This window comes from Octopus sinensis, linkage group LG6 (genome assembly GCF_006345805.1).
Source record: "Octopus sinensis linkage group LG6, ASM634580v1, whole genome shotgun sequence".
Lineage (NCBI taxonomy): Eukaryota > Metazoa > Mollusca > Cephalopoda > Octopoda > Octopodidae > Octopus > Octopus sinensis.
In genome coordinates this window covers 56092465-56117505 of record NC_043002.1, presented here as the reverse complement: position 1 = coordinate 56117505, position 25041 = coordinate 56092465, and the positions used below count along the sequence as shown (strand labels likewise).

The following is a 25041-nucleotide window of genomic DNA, read 5'->3' as shown; positions in this document are numbered from 1 at the left end:
GGGTCAATATAATCGGCTGGCACCCTCCCCCCAAATTTCGGGCCTTGTGCCTAGAGCAGAAAAGAATAATGATTATTTTAATGATAATGATGACGATCCTTTCTACCATAAGCACAAGGCCAGGAATTTTTGGGTAATGGGATGAGTCAATTACATTGAGCCAGTACACAACTGGTACTTATTTTATTGACGCTGAAAGGATGAAAGTCAATTAGTCTCAGTTGAATTTGAACTCAGAACGTAAAGAGCCAAAACAAATGTTGTTGAGTATTTTGCCCAAGTGTGCTGCCAGCTCACTGCCTTAATAATAATAATAATAATAATAACAATAATAATAATAATGGTTTCAAATTTTGGCACAAAGCCATCAATTTCATGGGAGCGTAACCCTGAAACGATGGAAAGCAAAATCGACCTTGGAGGAATTTGAACATTTTGCCTGGCATGTTAACAATTCTGCCAGCTTGCTGCCTTAATAATAATAATAATAATAATGATAATGATAATCCTTTCTACTGGGAGCATAAGGCCTCACATTTGGGGAAGGGGGCTAGTCGATTACATCGACCCCAAAAGGATGAAAGACAAAGTCGATCTTGGCTGAATTTGAACTCAGAATGTAAAGACAGGCGAAATACTGCTAAACATTTTGCCCGGCATGCTAACGATTCTGCCAATACACTGCCTTAAATAATAATAATAATAATAATGATGATAATGATAATAATAATAATGATAATAACAATAATATTGTTGCACATGTTTTTGTGTTTGGTTGTTTGTTCCTTTCAGCTTTATTGACAAAAAACAAGCAAAAAGAAAGGTTGCTGATGCATAAAACTACTTTTGTTGTTTTGCAAGTTTATATTCCTAATGAATGGCGGGTTAATCAAATTTGCATCCACCACCCTCTTGTTATTAAAATAATGATTTTCTTTGACTTGCCACAAAGCCAATTTAGTGTGTGTGTGGGTGTAGTCAGGGGAAAGGATAGCCAATGGAATTGGCCCCCACCTCTTCCTTTTTCGCAGTGTGTTATTTCTACATATTTTATCGACCATCCAACTAGGATGAAAGGCAAATATAGATCTTCGTTCTCCTTGCTGAAATTTTACTTCAAAACTCAGTAAAAGTGCTTACTGAAGTGTGTCGATCTTTTGAGAAAATATTTTAGATATCTATGCTTGGATAAAGATTTACATATGTGTGTATATGTATGTATCATCGTTGTCATCATTGCACATCCCTTTTCTATGCTGGCATGGGTTGGAGAGTTTGACAGGAGCTGGCAAGACTGGAGAGCTGCACCAAGGTCTACTGTCTGCTTTGGTATGGTTTCTGCAGTTGGATTGCCTTCCTAACACCAAATACTCTACAGAGTGTGGACTGGGTGATTTTCGTGTGATAGTTGTAAATGAGCAGCACTGTCATACAAGTGAGTTGTTCCTTTCCAATCTTCCATGAAAAACATGATTGGTCAAGGGGGAAATATTATCTTGCTTGAAAAAAGATAAAGGTTAGCAACAGGAAGGGCATCAAGCTATAGAAAATCTTACCTCCAAGTCTGTTCGACCCATGCAAGCATGGTTAAGTGGACAAAATAATGATAATTGTGTGTGTGTGTGAAGAATACAAAGTAGAAAAGCAAAGATTTCATATAGTTCATACTTTGTGTAATTGTGCAATTAATGATGTTTATTGCTAATGAAACAGCTGTTGAGCATAATTAAATTTTGAACTCTTTTAAAAATTTATGCTTTTCTATTAATTATGTTGCTGTAGAATTTTAGCCTCTTATATATATGCAAGACTTTTCCTCCTGGATTTACTGCAGTCTTATAATGTGTTGTAGCTTCACTGAGTTCATACTCTTGATATATTTTTCAATGTTTGTGCATGTTGTACAGTGAAACTGTATGCTCCTGCCTGTGAAAAGTGGTAATAGCCAGCCATTAAATATAGACTAGTAGCTGGTCGACAGGGAGAAGGTCAGGAAGGTCGAGAGTACGTGTCGACTGTGTTGATAGTCGTTATGTCTGTGCTGCTATAGTAATTATACTGTGATGCTGAGTGGATGTTTTGACGATCCAACCTTTTGAGGATAATAATACTGTATGTCTGGGGGTTGTACAGTGCCAGAAAGAAGCATTCTGTCGATGACTTTGGAATATAACAATATCTGTCAAAGTGACAACTGTTGTCAAAAGACAGGCACAAAAGTGGCAAAAGACCGCTTTACAACAGTGCATCAATTCTCTCTCCCTCTGTGGTCGATGCCAGTGCTGCCTGACTGGCTTCTCATGTCAGTGGCATGTAAAAAGCACCATTGAAATGTGATTGGTACCAGTCCTTCCCCACCCCCCACAACTTGACTGACTCCCGTGCCAGTGGCACGTAAAAAGCACCCACTACACTCTTGGAGTGGTTGGCGTTAGGAAGGGCATCCAGCTGTAGAAACCTTGCCAGATCAGATTGGAACCTGGTGCAGCCTCCTGGTCTACCTACCAGTCCCCAGTTAAATCGTCCATCCCATTCCAGCATGGAAAACGGACGTTAAGCGATGACGATGATGCTGGTGATGATGATGACTAGCAGGGGTTGAACATATATTTATTATTGAGGCATCATTTTATGGCTGGATGCCCTTCCTGTTGCTAATCCTCAACTGTCACCAGTCAGTTAACTAATTCTGCTCCGCCCCTTAACATAAAAAGATTCATTTGATGCCAAGACATGAGTCAAACGCCACCAGCGGCTGAGCTTTCTGACATCAGATCTTGCAAGGCAGTCATTTCGGAACATTTGGTTTAGATTACTGTCTTTTGAGCCTAAGAACTCATCTTCAGTACATCTTATCCTCCCTCCATTCTTCTGTATGGTTCAGTTTGCATGGCACTATCACATACATGAAGAATATTTTAGCAGCTTATAATATAAACACAACTCAAAAGCATTAAATTTTCACAGTTTATTCAAAATATCTGGAACATTCTTACCCCGAGTAACGCTAATTGTGCCAACTCCCAAGAGACAGAATTTCTCGCATGCCCCCCTCCCCCAAACAGCTTGTTTTACTCTTCCTCCAACACAGTGTTATATTCATCACTGTCTAATTGCTAATTATCTAAACAGACAATAATTGATATTGGAGCTTCGATCAATTGATTAACTAATTTGTTAGTTTTAGAGACTCCTCCTCATTATCACCTCACCATTTAATCTTTTACTTGTTTCAATTATTAGACTGCGGCCATGCTGGGGCACCACCTTTAACAATGTTTTTAGCCGAATGACTTGACCTCACTACTTATTTCTTTTTAAAACGCCTGTACTTATTTTATCAGTCTTTTTTTACCAAACCGCTAAGTTACAGAGACATAAATGCACACATACGAACGTGTGTGTGTATACATACACACACATGCACCCTCAAGTAATATATGTACCTGCAATGTGTGCACATTCTCTTAGCATATGCACCCTCACCTGATGCATGCAATCTTGAAATATGCAACTTCACACAGTATTCACCCTTATTTGACACAGGCATGTGCACTTATATGCACTGACACATTTAATTGTGCATGCATACACATGAACCCCCCCTGAATGTATGCATACACATGTCCATGTGCACATACACCCATGCATGCATGCACACACCCATGCATGCATATCCCCCCCATTCTTCCTTAAACAATTATGTTAAAAAAATTTTTAAATCCAGTCGAGTGAGTTGATAGGCTGACCTTCTAAATAAAGCAGATATTGAAGTAGTAGACAGACATGGCGGAGGTGTGTTGAAACCATTAGCCAAGAATAGGAAACAGGAAGTGTTTCTATGGAAGAGAAGTCTGTGTGGTGTGAGGTCATAGAAATAGCAAGAAAAATGGAAAAAAAAAAAACCCCATCTTTTATTTGCAATTTTCTAAAAGATAAAACCCAATCCAACAATAACAACAAAAAAGAAAAACAAGCAAAATCATTTGTTTTATAGAATTTATTGATGAGAAAAATATTTGTTTCACAAGATTCAATCAATCAATCAGTCAATCAATTAATCAATATTTAATTTAATTTCTGTGGTAGGCACTGTAGTAGAGTTGGAACTAAGCTAAATGGTAAGGTGAATTTGTGACCTAGTTTTGTTTTGGTTGATTCCAGGTTGAAAAGACTTTCCGTTGATGATGTTATGGCTAATGCTTGCAAGATGTCGTCATTACTGCATCTCATTTCCCATTCCGATGATACATCGTTACCATTTCCATGATCAGTAGAATCGTTGTTATTACCATCATCATCGTCTTTGTGTCATTATCATCATAATGAACTTTGGTGTTCATTACCATCATTGTCATCCGTCATTACTACCATCATCATTGTTTTCGTGGTCATTTGATTGCGGCCATGCTGGAGCACCGCCTTTAGTCAAACAGATTGACACCAAGACTTATTCTTTGTAAGCCTAGATCTTATTCTATCAGTCTCTTTTGTGGAACTGCTAAGTTATGGGGGATGTAAGCACACCAACATCGGTTGTCAGGTGATGGCAGGGGAACAAACATAGACATACAAACACACACACACGATGGGTTTTTTTCAGTTTCTGTCTACCAAATCTCACTGACAAGGCTTTGGTCAGCTCGAGGCTATAGTAGAAGATACTTGCGTAAGGTGCCATGCAGTGGGACTGAGCCTGGAATCATGTGGTTGGGAAGCGAGCTTCTTACCACATGACCACTCCTTGTATTCTTTTGTTCTTTAACTTTTTTCAGTCACTTGACTGTGGTTATGCTGGAGCACCGCCTTTAATTGAACAAATAGATCCCAGGACTTATTCTTTGTAAGCCTAGTACTTATTTTATCAGTCTCTTTTGCCGAACCACTAAGTTACGGGGACGTAAATATACCAACATTGGTTGCTAAGTGATGGTGGGGGGTGGGCACAAACCCAGACGCACAAATACATATATACATATCATCATCATCATTGTTTATCATCCGCTTTCTATGCTGGCATGGGTTGGATGGTTTGACTGAGGATTGGCAAGCCAGAAGGCTACACCATGCTCCAATCTGATCTGGCAAAGTTTCTACAGCTGGATGCCCTTTCTAGCGTCAACCACTCTAAGAGTGTAGCAGGTGCTTTTATGTGCCACTGCACAGGGGCCAGTTAGGCAGTACTGGCATTAACCATGTTTGAATGGTGCTTTTTATGTGCCACCAGCATAGGAGCCAGTCAGGTGGCATTGGCAACGACCACGTCGAATGGTGCTTTTTACGTGCCACCAGCATGGAACCAGTTAGGCAGCACTGGCATCGACCATGCTTGAATGTTGCTTTCTATGTGCCTCTGGCACAGGAGCCAATCAGGTGGCACTGGCAATGACCACGCTCAAATGGTGCTTTTTACACACCACTGGTATGGGAACCAGTCTGGCAGCACTGGCATTGATCACGCTTGAATGGTGCTTTTTATGTGCCACCGGCATGGGTGCCAATCAAGTGGTATTGGTATCGGCCACGACAATGACTTCACTTGATTCAACAGGTCTTTGCAAGTGCAGTTTATTGCCTGATGATGGAAGGGTACTTTTAAATGGCCTGGTTATGCTGCACTGGCGTAGGCCACAGTTACGGTCTCACTCGGCTTGCCAGGTCTTCTCAAACACAGCATATCTCCAAAGGTCTTGGTTGGTCACTTGTCATCGCCTTGGTGAGGCCCAACATTTGAAGGTCATGCTTCAGCACCTTATCCCATTTCTTCCTGGGTTTACCTCTTTCACAAGTTCCCTCTATTGCTAGGGTGTGACACTTTTTCACACAGCCGTCCTCATCTATATGCAACACATGACCATACCAGCACAGACATCTCTCTTGCATACCGCATTTGATGCTTCTCATGTCCAACTTTTCTCTCAGGGCACTTACACTCTGTTTTATATGCACACTGACATCACACACCCAGCGGAGCATATATATATATATATATATATATATACACGATGGGCTTCTTTCAGTTTCCGTCTCCCAAATCCACTCACAAGGCTTTGATTGGCCCAAGGATATAGTAGAAGACACTTGCACAAGGTGTCACACAGTGGGGCTGAACCAGGAACCATGTGGTTGGGAAGCAAACTTCTTACCATGCAGCCACTCCATGTATGATGATATTAATTTAAAATAATCACCTGACATAATATCAAAGACAAGAGTGCGTATACACGTGCGCACACACACGCACACAATAGGCTTCTTTCAGTTTCTGTCTATGAAATCCACTTGAATCTTTGGTTGTCTCAGGTAAATAACAGACAACATTTGTTCAATGTGCTGTACAGTGGAATTGAACCCAAAACCACATAGTTGAGAAGCCAGCTCCTTAACCATATAGCCACACTTGCCTATACACTACACCTGCACCTATATTCCTTGAGAAATGTGAAAAGACGCAAGCTGGAAAGCAGAGAGGCATTATCCAATCAATGTTGGATGTTGAGGATTCATTGGAAACAGTGTGATGTGATGGTTGTTGTTGGTAGTCTTAACTCTGAAAGCAAATACTATCAATGAGTGATATCCAGACTACATTGAAGAAGGCAAGCCACTGGATTTGGTTAAAAAGAGACAATGAGTGATGGCTAGAAGAATATTGAGTGAAGTCTAGAAACCAGTTGATCTAACAAGCGGGGCCTCCTCAGTGAGGTGTGGGGTAGTTGGTGCACAATAATGCCATTGGGAGAAAGGCCCTTCAATGGCATGCATTCTCTCCTGATGACTCCATAAGCCTGCTAGTGTCCAGTATGTGGAGCTTTCAAACGGTACCACTTGCCTCTGCAAGTTACTTAGCTATAAATAATCACTATTTCTTTACTCTTCTGTTGTTACTTTTAGTAATAAGCTGGTGGATTCCCCAGGCAACTTTAAAATTTTTACTGCTGTGGACACCACTCCTGGATTGAATGGCACTGCCTAGGTGTCGAAACCATAATGATAACTGTATGGGCAGCTGATGATGGGAATGTACATACATTACGCTTGTTTTGTAAATTTCTTTTATTTTAATCTTGTTATTCTGGGTTGTCCCGTAGTCTTGTAAGGTAGAAAATGTTTGTGGGTTCAGGGTTTGTGGGGATCACTTACTTTGGTATTGTTTGGTTTTTCTTCATAGGTAATCTTATTAGGCTTAGATATAGATGTGTATCTAATGAATGTATATATTGTATTTATTTATGTTTGAAAGTATGTATGCACACACACATACACAGAGTACATAGAGTGATATTTAACATTGTTGATAAGTTAAGGTAGTTGGAAATAAATTGATGTTAATAGAAGGCGTATTGAAATGATAGTGGTATGTATAATGATGGTAGCCAAGATTGATAGTAATGGTGGTGGTGGTGGGGTGCTGGAAGTGTCCTAATTAGTATAACCTACTAATACAACACACAGTCTGTCTGTGTGTCTGTGTGTTTCTCTTCTCCATAACTAGCTGTGCCAATTCAAGTGAAAAAGTGGCTAGCAAGTTCGGTTATTGATGGATGAGGGAGGGTGAGATAAGATGGTAGCAGGCTATAATTTGTTTCATCTACCTCATCTTAGATCTCTTAGTTGACTAGCATTTATGTGTGTGTGCGTGGGTGCGCATGAGTGTGTGTATGTGTCTGTATGAATAGGTATTACTAGGTATCAATGTGTGTATTTTGAGGATATGTTGGCGCATGTTTTCGTGTTAGTGCCTATGTAAAATAAGTGTATGTATATCTAATAGCAGCGATCTATAACTTCCTTTTACTTTAGATTTTCTTGATTACCAGATCAAATTTCCCAGTTCTAAGACTTAATATATTTTCAATAAAAATAAAATAAATAACAACAAAAACAAAAACACAGGAAGTTGTCAGGTTATTATTATTATTATCATTGCCTTTGCACAGCTTCTAACTCTGGAGATGTACTACAGTGTCAGCTGTTCACTACCAGTGAACTAATGTAACACCTCTTATTTTTCGAGCACCTTCTGGAGTATTTGAGCGGTTCCAAGTAGTGCTGTTTTCTGCAAGTGCTCCACCCTTATTGCAGCCCCTATTTGTTCCATGTACTTGAGATTTTTACTCACTGTTCCCAGAGCTCCAACAATTATTGGTACCACTACCACACTTATTATTATTATTATCATTAGTATTAAGGCAGTGAGCTGGCAGAATTGTTAGCTCACTGGACAAAATGCTTAGCTGTATTTCGCCTGTCACTCCAATCTGAGTTCAAATTTTGCTGATGTCAACTTTCATCCTTTTCATCATAATAATAATAATGAAATTATTGTATACAGTGCTCAGGTGCACCACAACTTGTCAGAAAGTGCGTATAGAGTATATGCAGTAATGTACAAATGTCTGGAAAGCGAACAATGTATGAGTCAGATACATGCTTGTGTGTGTCTGGAGGGGAGAAAATCAGGTGTAGTGTTGGCGAATCTCAGAAAGCATGGAAGCATCATCATCATCATCATCACTAGCATCATCATCATCACTAGCGTCACAGAGAAGCCAGGTCGTACCTGTAATAAACCCAATTCTTAGATATGGATGGGTGCGTTCAACCGTGCGCGAGGCAGTGGGAACAGCAACAACATTGATAGTGTGTGAGTGTAGGGACGCCTAACCTGGACAGATCGGCCGAAAGTGTCAGCGATCGATGTTCAGATGGATGACCAAAGCACACGGTGGTCAATAAATTAAGTACCAGTTGAGTTCTGGGGTTTGATGTGATCAATTAGTTCCTTCCCCCAAAATTTCAAGCCTTGTGTCTATAGCAGAAAGGATTATTATTATTATTATTATTATTAAAGTAGTGAGCTGGCAGAATCACGTCCAGGCAAAATCGTACTGGTATTTTGTCTGTCTTTATGTTCTGAGTTCAGATCCTACTATAATAGACTTTGCCCTTCATCCTTTTGGGGTCGACCACTGAGGCCCATGTAATCAACTAGGCACTCCCCCCAATTATTTCTTAGCTAACCATCACTGAATGTGGGGAATGTCTCAAGTTGTATAATCAAAACAAGAGTTGAAGCTAACCCTAACCTCTCACACCAGATAACATTCTGGTGGAAGAGCATCATTCTGTTTTCCTTTACTTTAGGAAAAAAAAAAAAAACCCAAAAGAACCTTGGGCCTTGCCTAGTGCCAAATTTTGTTGTAAATAAGGAGTGTTTTGAGATAATATTATGTGTATGTGTGTATGCTGTTCTCAAGTCTTATGATAATAATTGGTCACGAATCTATGGCTCATACCAAAGTCTGACTCCATCTGAATGAGTTATTTTTATTTCTATATCACTTGACATATCATGCTATCAGTTTCTGTCAAGTAGGAGTACCACTTTGTTACAGCTGCATCTTCTTCACAACCCCAACCTTTCTTTCTCTCTCTCAAACCAGGCTTCTATTCTGCTAGAAGATAATAGCATGTGAAGATCCCACAAAACACAGTTACAAAATATCACAAGACCTGCTGCTAGTGGCTGGTGTTATTATTTTGTATTAGTGATAAGGATGAACCGTCATAACAAGCCTTTAGTTGATGTATCTCAGTGGCTCTCAATCCCCCTTTTCTTTTCAATCTACGGCAATACTCTGCAACCTTTTTTCACTTGCAGTACACTTATATTCTTTTCAAAAGTGTACACTTGCAGTACACTTACAGTGGGAGGAAATAAATATTCGTACATGCCAAAATTCTTTATTTATTTAATTTCTAATGAACATAAATGGGATATACCAATACTATATTTGCATACACATGCATAAACTAAGAATATGCAAAATTATAGTAACTAATGAATTTATATACAATTATAAATATTTAGTGACGTATATTTGCCATTTAAATATGGCTAAGCCCTAAGGGTGGATGCTACTGTAGTTTGTAGCCCCAGGAGGACACCTCCTCCAGCTGGCCATAGACACCCAGGAGGTGTCCTCCTGGGGCTACAAACTACAGTAGCATCCACCCTTAGGGGTTAACCATATTTAAATGGCAAATATACGTCACAATGCGTTGTAGCTACTATTTATAACTCGCTCTGAGATTTATTATTGCTTATAAACATTTAGAGGTGCAAAAAGTATTCATACAGAACATAAATAACTGATAATTCTGATTTAATACTTCATAGCATAACCATTATTCAGTTCTACTTCAACCAATCTCTTCTTCTAGTTCTTAATGACTCGCATGTTTCTTTAGGAATTTTTTCCCATTCTTCTCGACAATATTTATTTCCCCCCACTGTATATTCTTTTAAAAATTCGGCAGCACACCTGAACTAAAAATATAACAAAGTACAGGGAAAAAAATTATATTCAGGTTCCGCTGCAGCACACCTGGCATTGTCTTGCGGCACACCAGTTTGCCACTGGTTGTGGAGCACTGATCTACAGACCCTTTTCATTATCATTTTTTCTGGTGGACCCCCTTAGCCATTCAATGTTTAAAAACTAGTTTTAGAGATTCTTTTTTTCAAAATTCTTATTTTGTTTTTCAAGCATTAACTTGTGCAGGTTAAACTCTGTAAATTTTTAGAGAAAGAAACTCGTTTCTAGCAATAAATACATTAAAATGAAAACTTTACATGGACACTTAAAATGCTTCTGTGGATCCCCAGTTTACTGTTTTGCTAGCGTGAGGCCCCCACCTCCAATCTTATAGTTGACCCTGGATGAGAACCACTGATGTATCTTCTGTGTAGAAGTGAGATGCTCTTTACCGTGTCAACATTACCAGAAATGGTAGAGCTCCCAGGTGAAGGCATGTGGCCCAGTGGTTAGGGTATGTTGGCTCATTGGTTGTAAGGTTGTGAGTTCAATTCCTGGTGGCACATTGTGTCTTTGAGCCAAACATTTAATTTCACATCTGTAAATCAAAGGGCCAGCCATGTCACACTCTGTGTTGTACTGATTCTCTCTGAGAACTACGTTAAGGGTTTGTGTGTCTGTGGAGTACTCAGCCACTTGCACGTTAATGTGTGGTGAATAGCTTGCTTACCAACCACATGGTTCCAGGTTTAGTCCCACTGCGTGGCACTTTGGGCAAGTGTTTTCTACTATAGCGTCGGGCCGACCAAAGCCTTGACAGTGGATTTGGTAGACAGAAACTGAAAGAAGCCCCTTGTATATATATATATATATATATATATATGTGTGTGTGTGTGTGTGTGTGTGTGTGTGTGTGTATGTGTTTGCCCCCTCCCCCCACAATTGCTTGACAACTGATGCTGGTGTGTTTACATCCCTGTAACTTAGTGGTTCAGCAAAAGAGACCAATAGAACAAGTACTAGGCTTACAAAGAATAAGTCCTGGGGTTGATTTGCTCGACTAAAGCTGGTGCTCCAGCATTGCTGCAGTTAAATGACTGAAACAAGTAAAGAATAGAATAGGCTGTCCCATTGATTGGAGATCAATCTCTGTCGATCTATCTATCTATCTGTCACCTGTCTGTCTGTCTACCAAAGTAAACAGAGTTATTAATTACTTATGCACAATGAAAACGGTGACCTTTACAAGTCAGTTTATGGGCAGTCTTCCCCCCACCCCTGTCACCGATCAGATTTTATGAATAACTCAGTAGTTTTAACCTGTCTTGGATTACTTCATTACACCTGATCCTCTCTCTGTTCATACTGACTGGTGGAAATGGCAGCCGACTTTGCCTTAAATCTACTGACTGAATAGCAATTGTTATATGGAGTCTATACAGTACCTTTTATAAACAGGATTAATTAGCTGTTTCTCTGAGAAAATGAATAGCTTTAATTGATTGGGTTCTCATCAGAGACCAATTCCCAAAAAACAATTAGCCAATCTGTTTATAGACTCAAGAAACCCTGTAGCTACAGTAGATTGGGGATACTAATTTGCATAAATATTAACCCTTGATTTTAAATATTAGGGACCAGCCAGCAGGGATCTCAGTCTACACAGCATCAAGGTATGGTATATATTTTTAACAAGGACAATATTGATAGTGACTTCAAAGTTTTGGCAAGCTAAGCCAGGATGGCTTAGCTGGTCGAAACTTAGAAGTCGTTGCCAATACTATTTTTGTGAAAGAATAATAAATTTATATTCAGCCAAAAGTATTGAGTTATTCTTTAATGTAAAATTATTTTTATTATGACATAAATGCACACACACACGGTACTTTTTTCATACCAGCAACACTAGTGAGGTCTCCATGCAGTTAGTCTTGGAAGCTGCATGACAACTTTACTAGTAAAGTGATAGTATGTTGTCAACTTAATATGACAGTCCCATGAAAGGGAAGAAGGCTACTGTTATTTAGCCCTAGGAAGCACTGTTTCCTGTTGGACTTGACACATTTCCTGTGTCCTCATGTTTTCAAAGTGGAGATAAGCACCTCCACCCAGCAAAACCAGCAACCAGAGACTAGTTTCAGGGTCATTGCTCATCATCAGTCTGAAGTAGCATATTATCGCTTTATCGTGCCGCTACTGCATAAATTTCTTTAAGAGATTTAGAAATGTATTATTTCAAAGTGGTTGGTGTTAGTAAGGGCATCCAGCTATAGAAACTATATGCCTCATGCCAAAATAGAGCATGATGCAGTCCATGGCTCCAGTGGATCCTGTTAAACTGTCCAACCCATGGCAGCATGGAAGCTGGCCATTAAATAATATACAGAAGACTACATTGGCTGTAGTGTAGTCTTAGCTATCTTCTCGTATTACACAAGGGGTCTGTATAAAAGATCTAATGGACTGTTAATGTCTACCATCAATCATAGAGGACTGACAGCTTGGTCAGTGTGGGAGTCTCTCAGTCTGGTCACTCAACCTACGGTGGTGGGGAATGGCAACCATATTATACCACCATCATAGGAAAGGACACAATGTAGTGTTAGGTTCCACAGCTAATAAAACAAAAGATGAGAGGGAAACAGCTGAAATGTTTTTAATCAGTTGGGACAGGCATGGATGGGTAGTTGAGCTTGCTTCCTAAACGTGTAATCCAGTCCCACAACATGGTGCCTTAGGCGCTGACCCAGAGTCCACATGGCCAAAGCCCTGAGTGAATTTAGTAGAAACCAGAAGAAGGCTTATTGTGTGTGTGTCCTTTCCTTAACATCATGCGATGATTGTAAACAAGCATCACCATCATACAAGTGGTGTTGTTTGTTTCCAGTCTTCCATGAGGAAATTTTACATTTCTTGGACACATGTGAGGGTTGTTGGTAGTATGGGCATCCAATTATAGAAAACTTGCCTCAATAAATTCTGTCTGATCCATGTGAGCATGGAGAATCATAACCATTGAATATCCATTTTCCATGTTGGCATTGGTTAGATGATTCAGCAGGAGCTCGCAAGTCAGAGGATTGCACCAAGTTCCAATGTTTGCTTCAGCATGGTTGCTATGGTTGTATGTCCTTCCTAGTGCTAACCACTGCACAGAGTGTACTGGGTGCTTATTCCAATGCACTGACATATCATATCATAACACACAATTTTAGGGGCTGTTGTTGAAGCATGCATACTTTCATCGAAGGAAGGGGACCTGGTGGCTGAATCGCTAGCATCCCGGACAAAATGCTGTGAAGCATTTTATACGTTTTTATGTTTACTTTACCTTTCATACTTTCAGGAGCGATAAGTCTAATCGACTTAACCCTTCCTTCCAAAATTGCTGGCTTTGTGCCAAAATTTGAAACCGATATTAAACATAAGTCATTAACAATTAGCAATAACTCCCATCACAGCTAAATCATAAGGCATAATTTAAGGGGCTGACACGAAGCATGTAATAGTTTCCTCGAAAGAGTAATACACGTTAGCAACCAGAATCTGCCGCAAATTCTTCATCAAACTCGGCCTGTTGATGTGTGTTAGGGTGACAATCATATGACTGACTGACATTGCTGTAAGAATAATAATATTGTCCCACATCCTGACACTAAGATCATATCCTTTTCAATGGCTGACTTATACAAACATTAATGTATTATTCTTGTTTTAGCATATTTTCCCCTCTTTTTCTATCTTATATTTTCTTCTTCAGTTATTTTAGTTTATTCTGCAACTAAAATAATTAATTGAAATGTGAGATATAAGCAACTAGTTGACTTTTTTTTTTTTTTTATCTTTTTAACTTCTCATCTGACACAGTTTTCTTCTTTCGTCTTCGCTTATTCACTCTGTATTCTTTTCTCTTTCCTCATTCTCGTAACTTTTTTTTTTTCACTCATGCTATTCCACCCCCACCTGCCCCCACTTTCTTCATGCTTTTCTCTTCTTTCCTCTTCTCAGTTTGTCTCTGTGTTGAAGCTTCTCTATAATTTTATCGTTTTTTTCCCCCTTCTCTTTTCTACTTCGCACTTTTAACACCGTTTGGTAGAACTAACGCACAAATGGAGTCATCACCACATGCTGCATATCAGTCGACAACTTTGTGCTGTTGACGCACTGAGACAAGTAATTAAATACAACACAATACGTGTGCACACATACATGCTCTCTCTCTCCCTCTCTCTCTCTCTCTCTCCATCTTGGTCAAGTGTCTTTAACTGTCGCCAACCAAAGCTTTGTGAATGAATTTGGTTGATGGAAACTGAAAGTCTGTGTTCCCCACTACCGCTTAACAAGTGGTGGTGGTTTCTTTACATTCCCGTGACTTGCTCGTCCAGCAAGAAAGACTAAGAGAATGAGTATTCTTCTTTTTTTTTTTTTATATCTTTCGTTTACTTGTTTCAGTCATTTGACTGCACCCATGCTGGAGCACTACAATTAATCAAACAAATCGACGCCAGGACTTATTCTTTTGTAAGCCTAGTACCTATTCTATCGGCTCCTTGGCTGAACCGCTAAATTACGGGGACGTAAACACACCAACATCAATCGCCAAGCGATGGTGGGAGGACGAACACACACACACACACACACACATGTGGCGGGCTTCTTTCAGTTTCCGTCTACCAAATCCACTCACAAGGCTTTGGTCGGCCCGAGGCTATAGTAGACGACACTCGCTCAAGGTGCCATGCAGTGGGAGTGAACTCGGAACCATGTGGTTGGTAAGCAAGTTTCTTACCATACAGCCACACACACAATATATCTAAAAAAAAAAAGTATTTGAGTTGATTTGTTTGATTAAACCACTTCAAGACAGTGCCCCAGTATGACCAGTCCAATGACAAGTAAAAGATTATATATATATATATATATATATATGTATATATATATTGTATGTGTGTGTGTGTGTGGCTGTGGGGTAAAAAGCTTGCTTCCCAACCACATGGTCTGGGTTCAGTCTCACTTTGTGGCACCTTGGGCAAGTGTCTTCTACTATAGCCTCGGGCCAACCAAAGCCTTGTGAGTGGATTTGGTAGACGGAAAGTGAAAGAAGCCTGTTGTATATATATATATATATATATATATATATAATATATATATATATATGTATGTATGTATTTGTGTGTTTGTGTTTGTTTGCACACTATCGCTTGACAACTGATTTTGGTGTGTTTACGTCCCCGTAACTTAGCAGTTTGGCAAAAGAGACTGATAGAATAAGTACTAGGCTTACAAAGAATAAGTCCTGGGGTCGATTTGTTCGACTAAAGGCGGTGCTCCAGCATGGCTGCAATAAAACAAGTAAAAGAAAAAAGAATGAAGAAAGTTGCTAATGAGAGAATGAGGATTTAAATAAAATTCCGCAATAATTGGAAAATAAATAAATTATATTTATCACTGACTAATATAGGTTTGATAACTTTTAATGTGTACAATATGTTGTCAGCAATTCACTTGACAGTTGTAAATGAGTATCACTGTCTTACAAGCAGTGTCCTTCATTTCCAATCTTCCATGGAAACATGTCTGGCCATGGGAAAATATCACCTTGCTTGAGAACAGGCGAGGGTTGGAAACAAGAAGGGTCTTCAGCTGTAGAAAATCCACTTCAACAAATTCCATTTAACCCATGCAAGTATGGAAAAGTGGCTGTTGAAAACAATGATAAGTGTAGCAGTAATTGAAATGAGGAGGTTAATTATTCTGAGAATATTACATAATAGTGAATCGATCCTTTTGAAGTAAGGAGTGTCACCCATGGCAATTCAGTGAGTGTTTATAAATAGTCCAGAAAATGTGAAAGCAGGATTGTGTGGAATTTATATAACTACAGAGAGAGAGAGAGAGACTTATTGACTATAAGCCCATCAACATATTTTTTCATTCTTTTATTTGTTTGTCATTTGACTGTGGCCATGCTGACTGCGGCCATGCTGGAGCACTGTCTTAAAGGGTGTTAGTCAAAGAAATTAATCCCAGCATAGTACTTATTCTATTGGTCTCTTTTGCCGAACTGCTAAGTTACAGGGACATAAACATACCAGCATCGGTTGTCAAGCTATGGCAGTGGGGACAAACACAGACACACAAATACATACATACATACATACATGGAGCTTGCTTCCTAGCTACATGGTTTCGGGTTCAGTCCCACTGCGTGGCACTTTGTGTAGGTGTCTTCCACTATAGCCCCGAGTCGACCGAAGCTTTGTGATTGAATTCGGTAGGCGGAAGTTACTGCCGTATGTGTATGTGTGCGTATAGCTGCTCAGTGCCTCTCCGAAAGAGAGAGAGGGAATCATCATCATCATCATCATTTAACGTCCGCTTTCCATGCTAGCATGGGTTGGACGGTTCAACTGGGGTCTGGCAAGCCCGAAGGCTGCACCAGGCCAGTCAGATCTGGCAGTGTTTCTACAGCTGGATGCCCTTCCTAACGCCAACCACTCCGAGAGTGTAGTGGGTGATTTTATGTGCCACCGACACAGGTGCCAGTCGAGGCTGGCAGACGGCCATGCTCGGATGGTGTTTTTTATGTGCCACCGACACATATATGTATGTATGTATGTATGTATGTATGTATGTATGTATGTATGTATGTATGTATGTATGTATGTATGTATGTATGTATGTATGTATGTATGTATGTACGTACGTACGTACGTACGTACACAATGGGCTTCTTCCAGTTTCCGTCTACTAAATCCACTCACAAAGCTTTGGTGGGTCTGAGGCTGTAGTAGAAGACACTTGGCCAAGGTGCCACACAGTGGGACTGAACCCGGAACCATGTGGTTGTGCAGCAAGCTACTTATCACACAGCCACTCCTGTGCCTATTTCCACATAGTTTGTATAACAATCATTACTGCTCTCTGTTTTCTGTACTGAAAGGGCATCGGTTAATTTTGCTCCTCTAAAACTGTTTAAAATTCTTATTAACCCTAACCCAACCCTAAAGCATATTGTATGACTTAGCTTTTACTTGTTTCAGTCATTTGACTGTGGCCATGCTGGGGCATCACTTTAAAGAATGTTTTTAGTGGGGAAGGATGAACACACTTATACGGCAGGTTTCTTTCAGTTTCTGCCTATGGAATCCACAATGTAAGGAGGAGGCGTATGTGCTAAATACTGTGTGAAGCTGTGGACATTATGGAAAGACTGGTTTTTGGCTCATTAGCCGTTGTGAATGTCTACTTATCTCTATTCTTCTGCCAAGAGATCGAAGCTTCTAAGTAAAGAGGAAATGAGCTTACCTTACAAGTTAATACTGAACACCTGTCAAAAGCTACTACTAATATGGCCTGAGGCTGTTAGATATAGCAGCCAAATCTCCCTCAAATCACATAATACTACATTAGGGCTAAAAAGATAGATCATATAAAGTAGTCTTGGATATTACAACATATATAAAAAAAGTTTTCTCAGTCAGCACTCACACTCTCAACTGAACTTATCACAACAGTAAGAAAATGGGAAATCTTAGAAAATATAAGTTTATGTGAGAAATGCTCTGAAAAATAGAATTTCTAGGTCTGTATCATTGACTAGTTTAGATTTGTTGTAATTCCCTAGTCTCTTTCTTTGACTAGCTTAGAATTGCTGTTCTTTTGTTATGAAAGAGGAGAAATGTCAGGATATTTTGAAAGGACCACTTTTTGCGCAGTTATTTAAATGTCACCAGTTAGAGGACTTAACATCATGATAATAATAAATAGAAAGGAAATGAGAAAATGAAATGTGGTAGTATGCATTCCTGTGTTGAAAGGAATTAGAGCATAGTAAAAGTGCTGAAAGCTAGTTTCATTTGTATGTTGCTTGACTGGCAAGTGAACAGCGATAATCTTGTCTAACAACAGGGAAGGGTTATATAAAAGCCAAGCATAAATTTACACCAAGGTCATTTATTTCTTTACCTTAAATTAAAATATCAAGCATTTTCAAGTAAACATAATGGGCACAGGTAGGTTATTTTGTGTGAGATATCTGATGTTTTTTTTTGTGTGTGTGTCATGGGTGAAGGAGAAAGAGATAGCTTACTTATTGGTTGAGAGACATTTTATTGCATAAATTTGGAGGGAAACTAAAATTCTTTTGAAATACCAAAAAAAAAAAAAAAAAAAAAAAAATTACAGAGATCTTTCAAGAATAGTTTGTTATTGTTTAATGACCTTGTTCCCTGCTGGCATGGTTTGAAAGGAGCTGACAAGCCAAAGGACTGCGAAGCCCATGCCTGCAGGGAACGAGGACAGTAAATGATCATGAAAATTTATGTTTGAAAGAGCTGTAAATTTTTGAAAAATAATAAAAACAGAAACTTTGAACTTATGAAAGTTTTTTTTTTTTTTAAGCTAAAACGGTGGAAGTGGTTAAAAAAAATTAACAGTTTTACATTTTGGTATAAGGGCACCAACATTAGGCAGAGAGAACAAGTCAGTTACATTGACCCCAGTGCTCAGTTGGTACTTTATTTTATTGACCCTGAAAAGGTGAAAGGTTAAGTTGACCTCAGTGGAATTTGAATTCAAAACATAAAAAGCTAGAAGAAATGCTAAGCATTTTGTCTGTGCTGGTCATTCTGCCATTTTGGAATTAAAAATTTAACAGCTGCTGCCTTTTGGCTAAGATCAAATGGTAGTGTCTGTTCTTATCAGCTTAATATCTGATATGGTCCCTATTTGGGTGATGGGCATCGATATTAAACTGATTTTTAGAACAAGGTGAAGAGTTAGGAGCTTGCTCTGCCTTTTCCACAAGTTTGCCTGGTCTTGCAGTACTTTCAGGAATCAGCCCATTTAACCCATGCTGGTGACTCGTAAAAGCACCCATGCTGGTGACTCATAAAAGCACCCATGCTGGTGACTCGTAAAAGCACCCGTGTGCCAGTGACTCGTAAACGCACCCATGCCGGTGACTCGTAAAAGCATCCGTGTGCCAGTGACATGTAAAAGCACCCGTGTGCCGGTGACTCGTAAAAGCACCCGCGTGCCGGTGACTCGTAAAAGCACTTGTGTGCTGGTGACTCGAAAAAGTACCCGTGTGCCGGTGACTCGTAAAAGCACCCATGTGTCGGTGACTCTTAAAAGCACCCATGCTGGTGACTTGTAAAAGCACCCTTGCTGATAACTCATAAAAGCACTTATGCCGGTGACTCGTAAAAGATGCCCACTTCACTCTTGGAGTGGTTGGCGTCAGAAAGGGGGGCATCCAGCCATAAAACCCATGCCAAACCAGACTGGAGCTTGGTACAACTCTCTGGCTTACCATTTCCAGTCAAACTGTCTAACCCATGCCAGCAGGGAAAATAGACGCTAAATGATGGCGCCGTTTGATATTGGAATTAAAAAGACATAATTTATGAAATTTAAATAAGTTGTTGGAACCAGAAAATGCTCTTTGAAGATCTTTTATCTTTTACTTGTTTGAGTCCTTAGACTGTGGCCAGGCCTGGGGCAGCGCTTTGAAGAAATTTCGTTGGATGAATCAACCCCAGTATCAGTATTTATTTTTTAAAACCCCTTAGCATTCAGATTATTCTGTCAAATGTAATACTTATTTATTCACATTCTGATCAATTCTTCATGCGATATCTCGTAGCTTTGAGATTTTAATGATGTGATTGCTTAGTTTTAGGTTGAACATAAAACAGAATATTTTGGCTGGATTCAGTTGGTTTGAATGTTAAATGATCAAAGCCTGGTACCTATTCTGTTAGTCTCCTTTTGTCAAAGCACTAAGTTACAGACATAAGCACACCAGCACCGGTTGGCAAGCACAGTGGGGTTCAAGCGTGTTGTCAAGCAGGTGCATGCACACACACACACACACACACTCATTATATGGTGGGTTTTATTTAGTTTCCATTTACCAAGTTCACTCACAAGGATCTGGTTGACCTGAGGCTATAGTAAAGGACACCTGCCCAAGGTGTCATGCAGTAGGACTGAACCAGGAACCGTATGACGATGTGGATGGGAGGAAGCAAGCTTCTTACCCCACAGCCACATCCATGCCTATTCTTTTATTCTTTTATTTGTTTCAATCATTTGATTGCGGCCATGCTGGAGCACTGCCTTTAGTTGAACAAATTGACCCCAGGACTTATTTATTGTAAGCTTAATACTTATTTTATCGATTTCTTTTGTCGAACCACTAAATTACGGGGATGTAAACACACCAACATTGGTTGTCGAGATGGTGGGGGAGACAAACACAGACACATGAACATATACATTATATATGATGGGTTTCTTTCGGTTTCCATCTACCAAATCCACTCTCAAGGCTTTGGTGAACCCGAGGCTATAGTAGAAGACATTTGCCCAAGGTGCCATGCAGTGGGACTGAGCCCCGGAACCTAGTGGTTGGGAAGCAAGCTACTTACCAAACAGCCACTCCTGTACCTATGGATATACATTTTTAACATCAAATATCTCCTATACCCAGCGGACATTCTCACATTTAAGGGACCTAGACTTGATAAACTCTGATATTAGCGAAACAGACTTTCAGATTTAAGAACTAGTTCCATACATAAGACTATATTTCTCTGAACCATTCCACCTGGATGAAGTGTTTGGAGAGAAAGTGTATGTGTGTGTATAATCAATGTATTTATTTCTTTTAGTAATTAATCTTGTCTTATCATTTAAGTACATTTTAAGATATTCTACTTGGATATTATTTCTACATTGGCTTTTTTTTGCTGTGTTTTTTTTCTTCTTTTTTTACTTCCTTTTCGTCTTATTCTTTAATCTTTTATCATGGGGCAATATGATTGAGAAAACTCTGCTGGTGATAAAAGTGTAGGATAAGAGTAATTTTTTGCAAGTCTCCTGGGGTGGTGAGTCTACCGAGAGAGATAAATAGATAAAGAGAAAATTGGTTAAAAATGCAAAAGGAGGCATGGATTAAGGAATCTAAATAGGGAAGGAAATTTGTTGGTTTTTAGAAGAAATGGCTGATTTGGTTTCTCTTAACTTTTTAGCATTGAAACCGGCCATATCAGGCCATCTGTTTTCTGTTCAAACTGGCCAGATCTGGCTTCTCATACCTTCTCTACAATGTTATTCCAAAACTAAACAATTACATCATTGAAATTTCAAAGCTACAAGATAACGGCATGGTTAGTTCTAAGCAATGTGGATAAATAAATGTTACATTTGACAGAGAAATCTAAATGCTTAGGGGTTCAATGTTGTTCATCTTAGAGGCTTGTCCTTGTCCTACTGGGTTAGCCAAGTATCCCCTCTGTAGTAAGATAGCTATCTCTGTCCTTTCACGGACACACACACACACACGTATATGACGGGCTTCTTTCAGTTTCTATCTATCAAATCCACTGGCTCATGAGTTCGAATCCACTGGAGATGTTTTGCTGATCCTCTGTCAAAACTCCCTTGCAGCACACCTCCTCACCCATCTTACCACCCATGATCACTACCCCCTGCAGGTCCCTCCTCCCTCCTCCCACTCTCCCTCACATGCCTGTCCACATGCTCTCCATACCTCCCTACCAGCCTCTCTGATTTCACTCACCATCACTTGCCACAGTCACTCCTTCCCCATCCCTAAACATCTCCCTTTACACTCCTGTGGGACACCCTTCCCTCTCCCCTCTCTACCATTTATATTCCCCCTCCCCCACTGTTACCTGTGGGTAGATCCTGATGCATCTCCAACACTGTTTCTCTCTCTCTTTCTGTCCTATCTAACTCTATTTCTCCTTCCTTGTCCTACTAGGTTAGTCAAGTACCCCCTCTGTACGAAAGATACCTCTCTCCTTCTATTATATTCTAACCTCTCATCAGGCACAAAGTCACTTCCCATGGACACACACTTACGACAAGCTTCTTTCAGTTTCCATCTACCAAATCCACTCACAAGGCTTTGGCTGGTCCGAGGCTATAGTAGAAGCCAATCGCATGTATATGTGTGTGTGAGCATGTGTATGTGTGTGTGTGTTTGTTCCTCTATCTCCCCACTACTTCTTGATAACTGGTGTCATTGTGTTTACGTTCCTGTAACTTAGCAGTTTGGCAATGAGGAATGTTAGAATAAGTGCCAGGCTTTATAAATAAATAAGTACCGGGAGTCAATTAGTTTGAGTAAAATTCTTCAAGGTGGTGCTGCAGCATGGCCACAGTCTAATGAATGAAACAAGCAAAAAAAACAAATAAATGATAGGAGATAGCTTCCCATAAGTTGCAGGCAATCCAAACAAAATGTTGCCTCTCTCTCTAATATAAATCTGGCTTCAAAAGCTTATTTATTGAGGTCATCTTGGAAAGTGATGTAGGAAAAGTCGAAAGATGCATACACACACACATACACAGTCTGGTAAAATAATTAGAATTGATGGAATAAAGACTGAAGCTGTGTTTAGTGTGAGAAAATACAAGTAAATCTGTTGGGAGGCTGTCTCTTGTACCTATTGACCTTGTCATTGAAGCTGTTCATATTTTATGCTAATTTGTTTTTATTATGCAAATGTTCTCCTGTCCGATACAAGACTTTTATCTCTTAGTTTTTATGACCACCTCAAATCTTTGCATATATTTTCAATTTGGAAAAAGAAGTAAATTTTCTTTTCTTTCTTTTTTCAAGCTGTATCTTGGTTGTGAAATGTAATTTTAAATGGTGTGTGTTTGTATATATTTATATGAGTGTGTGTGTGTGTGTGCGTGGCTGCATGTATGTGTGTATATGTGTGTGTATATGCATGTGTATGTGTATGCATGTATGTGTGTGTGTGTGTGTGCATGTGTATGTTTGTGTGTGTGTGTGTGTGTGTGTGTGTGTGTGTATATATATGTGCATAATTGTGTGATACAGGTTAAATAAGTTCTTGGTGAAGCATGTTTGCCCAGCTAGGTTCAATTCACATGCTTACCTATTTCACAAATTCCACAAATGCTTTTTGAGAAAGGCATGAACACCACAACCTCCTTTTGTTCATATGCCTTTCAAGTGAAAGGGCATTTAATGCTAATGCTGTATGTCTTTGTAGTAGTGCGTGTGATACAGTTTATAGCTTTACAAGTGTTGTATTATTATGCAGACACTGTGATGCGCATGAATTGTGGTTTTGTCAATAATAGGCCTCTTTGATATTTGCATGTTGTATTGTGTATGGTTTGTGACTCACAGAGTGGAAGAGCAAGGAACAGAGGTAAGTAATAGAGAAATTCAAAGGGAAAGAAAGTGTGTGTGTGTGTGTGTGTCTGTTTTGAGAGAGAGAGAGAGAGAGAGAGAGAGAAAGAGATGCAGGTTGGAAATGAGAAAATGAAAAAAGAAAGGTAGTAGAAAAAAAATGAAAAGTGGAAAACCTTATTTGCTGCAAAGAAATAAAATAAGAGAAGGATAAAAGTGTGTGTGTGTGTGGTGGTCTTTGCTCAGTGTTAACTTTTTCATGTTTGCATGAGCTGGACAAAGTTTATTGAGGCAAGTTTTTTTTACAAGCAGATGCCCTTCCTGTTGCCAACCCTTTCTCACTTGTTTCCAGTATAAGGTAAACACTTCCCAATGGCCAGACATGTTTTTGCAGAATACTGGAAACAAATGACACTTCTTGTATGACAGTGACACTCATTTGCGACTATCACGTGATCTCAAGACAAAGGAGACATACGCATACATGATGGGCTTCTTTCAGTTTCCATCTGTCAAGTCCACCCACAAATCTTTGGTCAGTTCGGAGCTGTTGTAGAAAATACTTAACCAAGGTGCCATGCTGTGGAACTGCACCAAGATAATTCTTATGACACCCCAACGTGCCACAGCACATCATTTCAGAACTCTTTGCCTGACACAATAATTCAGTTCAGCTGGAGGCCTCATTTTTCAAAATGAATACAAAAGACCATCATTTATATTAATGTATTTAAGTATGGGCCATCAGATGGGTGCAAATATATGAGAGGCGTGGGCATGGCTGTGTTCTCAAAACCACTTAGTTCCAGGTTTTTTCCCACTGCATAGCACCTTGGGCTATGCAGTCCTCTTCTATAGCCTTGGGCTTACCAAATCCTTGTAAGTGGATTTCGTAGACAGAAACTGAAAGAAGCCTGTTGCATGTATATATAGGAGTGGCTGTGTGGTAAGTAGCTTGCTTACCAACCACATGGTTCTGGATTTAGTCCTACTACATGGCACCTTGGGCAAGTGTCTTCTACTATAGCTTTTGGTCGACCAAAGCCTTGTGAGTGGATTTGGTAGAAGGAAACTGAAAGAAGCCCGTTGTATATATGTGTGTGTTTGCTTGTCCCCCTCCCCTCATAATTGCTTGACAACTGATGCTGGTGTGTTTATGTCCCCGTCACCTAGCGGTTCTGGAAAAGGGATCAATAGAATAAGTACTAGGCTTACAAAGAATAAGTCCTGGGGCTGGTTTGCTGGAGTAAAGGCAGTGCTCCAGCATGGCCACAGTCAAATGACTGAAACAAAAGAGTAAAAGAATATACACGTATAACAAAACCAGAATCTGGAATACATGTATGAAATTTCCTGTAGAAATTTTTCTGCCAGAGCTTCCCTACATACATAATTATATATACATATATATGTATCTGTGTGTGTGTGTTTCTGACGACTGGTGTTGGTTTATCTGTCTTCATAATTTGACAGTTTAGTAAAAGAGACTAATAGAATAAATATCTAAGGCAGCGA

The 25041-nt window shown here is 39.6% G+C and overlaps 1 protein-coding gene and 1 non-coding gene across 17 annotated transcripts in view; both read left to right on the top strand.

Moving 5' to 3' along the window:
• LOC115212854 (dedicator of cytokinesis protein 3) overlaps positions 1 to 25041 on the top strand; it is a 301286-nt gene that overhangs the window by 12259 nt on the left and 263986 nt on the right. The gene's annotated exons all lie outside the window — the stretch shown is intronic.
• On the top strand, positions 18975 to 19174 carry LOC115213550. Its single transcript, XR_003881807.1, has one exon. It is a non-coding gene; the product is annotated as a U2 spliceosomal RNA (small nuclear RNA).